Source organism: Mus caroli, unplaced genomic scaffold (genome assembly GCF_978045245.1).
Source record: "Mus caroli unplaced genomic scaffold, Mus_caroli_1 scaffold_21, whole genome shotgun sequence".
NCBI classification, from domain to species: Eukaryota; Metazoa; Chordata; class Mammalia; order Rodentia; family Muridae; genus Mus; species Mus caroli.
Window position 1 is genome coordinate 19,146,099 of NW_028227276.1, and position 5,000 is coordinate 19,151,098.

The window sequence follows — 5,000 nt, forward strand, 5'->3', positions numbered from 1 at the left end:
CTCTCACTCTGTCTCTGTCTCTCTCTGTCTCACTCACTCTCTCTGTCTCTCTCTGTCTCTCTCTGTGTCTCTGTCTCTGTCTCTCTCTGTGTCTTTCTCTGTCTCTCTATCTCTCACTCTGTCTCTTTCTGTCTCTCTCTGTCTCTCACTCTGTCTCTTTCTCTGTCTTTTTCTGTTTCTAAATCCATCTCTCTCTGTCTCTCTCTGTCTCTCTCTGTGTCTCTCTGTGTCTCTCTCTGTCTCTCTCTGTCTCTCTCTGTCTCTCTCTGTCTCTCTCTGTTTCTCTCTGTCTCTCTCTGTCTCTCTCTGTCTCTCTCTCTGATTCTCTCTGTCTCTATCTCTGTCTGTCTCTGTCTCTCTCTGTTTCTATCTGTGTCTCTCTCTGTCTCTATCTGTATCTCTCTGTCTCTCTCTGTCTCTCTCTCTCTTTCTCTCTGTCTCTCTCTGTGTCTCTAGCTGTCTCTCTCTATCTCTCTCTCTGTCTCTTTCTGTCACTCTCTGTCTCTCTCTCTTTGTCTATTTTACTGTTTCTTTCTGTCTCTCTCTCTGTCTCTCTCTCTGTCTCTCTCTCTGTCTCTCTCTGTCTCTCTCTCTGTCTCTCTCTCTGTACTCTCTGTATCTCTCTGTCTCTCTGTGTCTCTCTCTGTCTCTATCTCTGTCTCTCTCTGTCTCTCTCTGTGACTCTCTCTGTCTCTCTAAGTCTATCTCAGTCTGTCTCTGTCTCTCTCTGTCTCGCTCTTTGTCTCTGTCTCTCTCTGTCTCTCTCTGTCTCTATCTCTGTCTCTCTCTGCCTCTGTCTCTATCTCTATCAGTCTCTCTCACTATGTCTGTATCTCTCTGTCTCTCTCTTTGTCTCTGTCTCTCTCTCTGTCTCTCTCTGTGTCTCTATCTCTCTCTGTCTCTCTCTGTGTCTTTCTCTGTCTCTCTATCACACTCTCTGTCTCTTTCTGTCTCTCTCTGTCTCTCTCTTTGTCTCTTTTCTGTCTCTCTCTGTCTCTCTCTCTGTTTCACTCCTTATCTCTCTCTCTCTCTCTGTCTCTCACTCTGTCTCTATCAAAGTCTTTCTCTGTTTCTAAATCCTTCTCTCTCTGTCTCTCTCTGTCTCTCTCTGTCTCTCTCTGTGTCTCTCACTGTCTCTCTCTGTAACTCTCTGTCTCTCTCTGTCTCTCTCTGTCTCTCTATGTGTTTCTCTCTGTCTCTCTCTGTCTCTCTCTGTCTCTCTCTGTCTCTATCTCTGTCTCTCTCTGTCTCTCTCTGTCTCTCTCTGTGTCTCTCTCTTTCTCTCTCCGTCTATCTCACTCTGTCTCTGTCTCTCTCTGTCTCTCTCTTTGTCTCTGTCTCTCTCTGTGTCTCTCTCTGTCTATCTCAGTCTCTCTCACTTTGTCTCTGTCTCTCTCTGTCATGCTCTCTGTCTCTCTCAGTCTCTCTCACTCTGGTCTGTCTCTCTCTGTCTCTTTCTTTGTCTCTGTCTCTCTTTCTGTCTCTCTCAGTCTCTCTCTGTCTCTGTCTCTATCTCTGTCTCTCTCTGTCTCTCTCTGTCCCTATCTCTGTGTCTCTCTGTCTCTCTCTGTGTCTCTCTCTGTCTCTCTCAGTCTATCTCACTCTGTCTCTGTCTCTCTCTGTCTCTCTCTTTGTCTCTGTCTCTCTCTGTCTATCTCTGTCTATCTCAGTCTCTCTCACTTTGTCTCTGTCTCTCTCTGTCTCTCTGTCTCTCAGTCTCTCTCACTCTGTCTCTGTCTCTCTATGTCTCTCTCTTTGCCTCTGTCTCTCTCTGTCTCTCTCTGTGTCTCTCTCTGTCTCTCTCTATCTCTCTCTCTGTCTCTTTCTGTCTCTCTCTGTTTCTCTCCCTTTGTCTGTTTTCTGTCTCTCTCTGTCTCTCTTTCTGTCTCTCTCTCTGTATCACTCTGTCTCTCTCTGTCTCTCTCTGTCTCTCTCTGTCTCTCTCTCTGTCTCTCTCTGTCTCTCTCACTTTGTCTCTCTCTCTCTGTCTCTCTCTTTGTCTCTGTCTATCTCTTTGTCTCTCCCTGTGTCTCTCTCTGTCTCTCTCTATCCCTCTCTCTGTCTCTTTCTGTCTCTCTCTGTCTCTCTCTGTGTCTCTCTCTGTCTCTCTCTGTATCTATCTGTCTCTCTCTGTCTTTCTCTCTGTCTCTATCTCTGTCTCTCTCTGTCTCTCTCTGTCTCTCTCTGTCTCTCTCTGTCTCTCTCTGTGTCTCTCTCTGTCTCTCTCTGTATCTCTCTGTCTCTCTCAGTCTCTCTCTCTGTCTCTGTCTGTATCTTTCTTTGTCTATGTCTTTCTGTCTCTCTCAGTCTCTATCACTCTGTCTCTGTCTCTCTCTGTCTCTCTCTCTGTCTCTCTCAGTCTCGCTCACTCTGTCTCTGTCTCTGTCTCTCTCTGTCTCTATCTTTGTCTCTGTCTCTCTCTGTCTCTCTCTGTGTCTCTCTCTGTCTCTCTCTATCTCTCTAACTGTCTCTTTTTGACTCTCTCTGTCTCTCTCCCTTTGTCTGTTTTCTGTCTCTCTCTGTCTCTCTCTCTGTCTCTCTCTCTGTCTCTCTCTGTCTCTCTGTCTCTCTGTGTCTCTCTCTGTCTCTCTCTGTGTCTCTCTCTGTCTCTCTCTGTATCTATCTGTCTCTCTCTGTCTATCTCACTCTGTCTCTGTCTCTCTCTGTCTCTCTCTTTGTCTCTGATTTCTCTGTCTCTCTCTCTGTCTATCTCAGTCTCTCACTTTGTCTCTGTCTCTCTGTCTCTCAGTCTCTCTCACTCTGTCTCTGTCTCTCTCTGTCTCTCTCTTTGTCTCTGTCTCTCTCTCTGTCTCTCTCTGTGTCTCTCTCTGTCTCTCTCTATCTCTCTCTCTGTCTCTTTCTTTCTCTCTCTTTTTCTCTCCCTTTGTCTGTTTTCTGTCTCTCTCTGTCTCTCTTTCTGTCTCTCTCTCTGTATCACTCTGTCTCTCACTGTCTCTCTCTCTGTCTCTCTCTGTCTCTATCTCTGTCTCTCTCTGTGTCTCTCTCTTTCTCTCTCCGTCTATCTCACTACGTCTCTGTCTCTCTCTGCCTCTCTCTTTGTCTCTGTCTCTCTCTGTCTCTCTCTCTGTCTATCTCAGTCTCTCTCACTTTGTCTCTGTCTCTCTCTGTCATGCTCTCTGTCTCTCTCAGTCTCTCTCAATCTGGTCTGTCTCTCTCTTTGTCTCTGTCTCTCTTTCTGTCTCTCTCAGTCTCTCTCTGTCTCTGTCTCTATCTCTGTCTCTCTCTGTCTCTCTCTGTCCCTATCTCTGTCTCTCTCTGTCTCTCTCTGTGTCTCTCTCTGTCTCTCTCAGTCTATCTCACTCTGTCTCTGTCTCTCTCTGTCTCTCTCTTTGTCTCTGTCTCTCTCTGTCTATCTCTGTCTATCTCAGTCTCTATCACTTTGTCTCTGTCTCTCTCTGTCTCTCTGTCTCTCAGTCTCTCTCACTCTGTCTCTGTATCTCTCTGTCTCTCTCTTTGCCTCTGTCTCTCTCTGTCTCTCTCTGTGTCTCTCTCTGTCTCTCTCTATCTCTCTAACTGTCTCTTTTTGACTCTCTCTGTCTCTCTCCCTTTGTCTGTTTTCTGTCTCTCTCTGTCTCTCTCTCTGTCTCTCTCTCTGTCTCTCTCTGTCTCTCTGTCTCTCTCTGTCTCTCTCTGTCTCTCTCTGTGTCTCTCTCTGTCTCTCTCTGTATCTATCTGTCTCTCTCTGTCTATCTCACTCTGTCTCTGTCTCTCTCTGTCTCTCTCTTTGTCTCTGGTTTCTCTGTCTCTCTCTCTGTCTATCTCAGTCTCTCTCACTTTGTCACTGTCTCTCTGTCTCTCAGTCTCTCTCACTCTGTCTCTGTCTCTCTCTGTCTCTCTCTTTGTCTCTGTCTCTCTCTCTGTCTCTCTCTGTGTCTCTCTCTGTCTCTCTCTATCTCTCTCTCTGTCTCTTTCTTTCTCTCTCTGTTTCTCTCCCTTTGTCTGTTTTCTGTCTCTCTCTGTCTCTCTTTCTGTCTCTCTCTCTGTATCACTCTGTCTCTCTCTGTCTCTCTCTCTGTCTCTCTCTGTCTCTATCTCTGTCTCTCTCTGTGTCTCTCTCTTTCTCTCTCCGTCTATCTCACTCCGTCTCTGTCTCTCTCTGTCTCTCTCTTTGTCTCTGTCTCTCTCTGTCTCTCTCTCTGTCTATCTCAGTCTCTCTCACTTTGTCTCTGTCTCTCTCTGTCATGCTCTCTGTCTCTCTCAGTCTCTCTCACTCTGGTCTGTCTCTCTCTGTCTCTCTCTTTGTCTCTGTCTCTCTTTCAGTCTCTCTCAGTCTCTCTCTGTCTCTGTCTCTATCTCTGTCTCTCTCTGTCTCTCTCTGTCCCTATATCTGTCTCTCTCTGTCTCTCTCTGTGTCTCTCTCTGTCTCTCTCAGTCTATCTCACTCTGTCTCTGTCTCTCTCTGTCTCTCTCTTTGTCTCTGTCTCTCTCTGTCTATCTCTGTCTATCTCAGTCTCTCTCACTTTGTTTCTGTCTCTCTCTGTCTCTCAGTCTCTCTCACTCTGTCTCTGTCTCTCTCTGTCTCTCTCTGTGTCTCTCTCTGTCTCTCTCTGTGTCTCTCTCTGTCTCTCTCTATATCTCTCTCTGTCTCTTTCTGTCTCTCTCTGTTTCTCTCCCTTTGTCTGTTTTCTGTCTCTCTCTGTCTCTCTTTCTGTCTCTCTCTATGTATCACTCTGTCTTTCTCTGTCTCTCTCTGTCTCTCTCTCTGTCTCTCTCTGTCTCTCTCTCTGTCTCTCTCTGTCTCTCTCACTTTGTCTCTCTCTCTGTCTCTCTCTTTGTCTCTGTCTATCTCTTTGTCTCTCTCTGTGTCTCTCTCTGTCTCTCTCTATCTCTCTCTCTGTCTCTTTCTGTCTCTCTCTGTCTCTCTCTGTGTCTCTCTCTGTCTCTCTCTGTATCTATCTGTCTCTCTCTGTCTTTCTCTCTATCTCTATCTCTGTCTCTCCTGTCTCTCTCTGTCTCTCTCTGTCTCTCTCTGTCTCTCT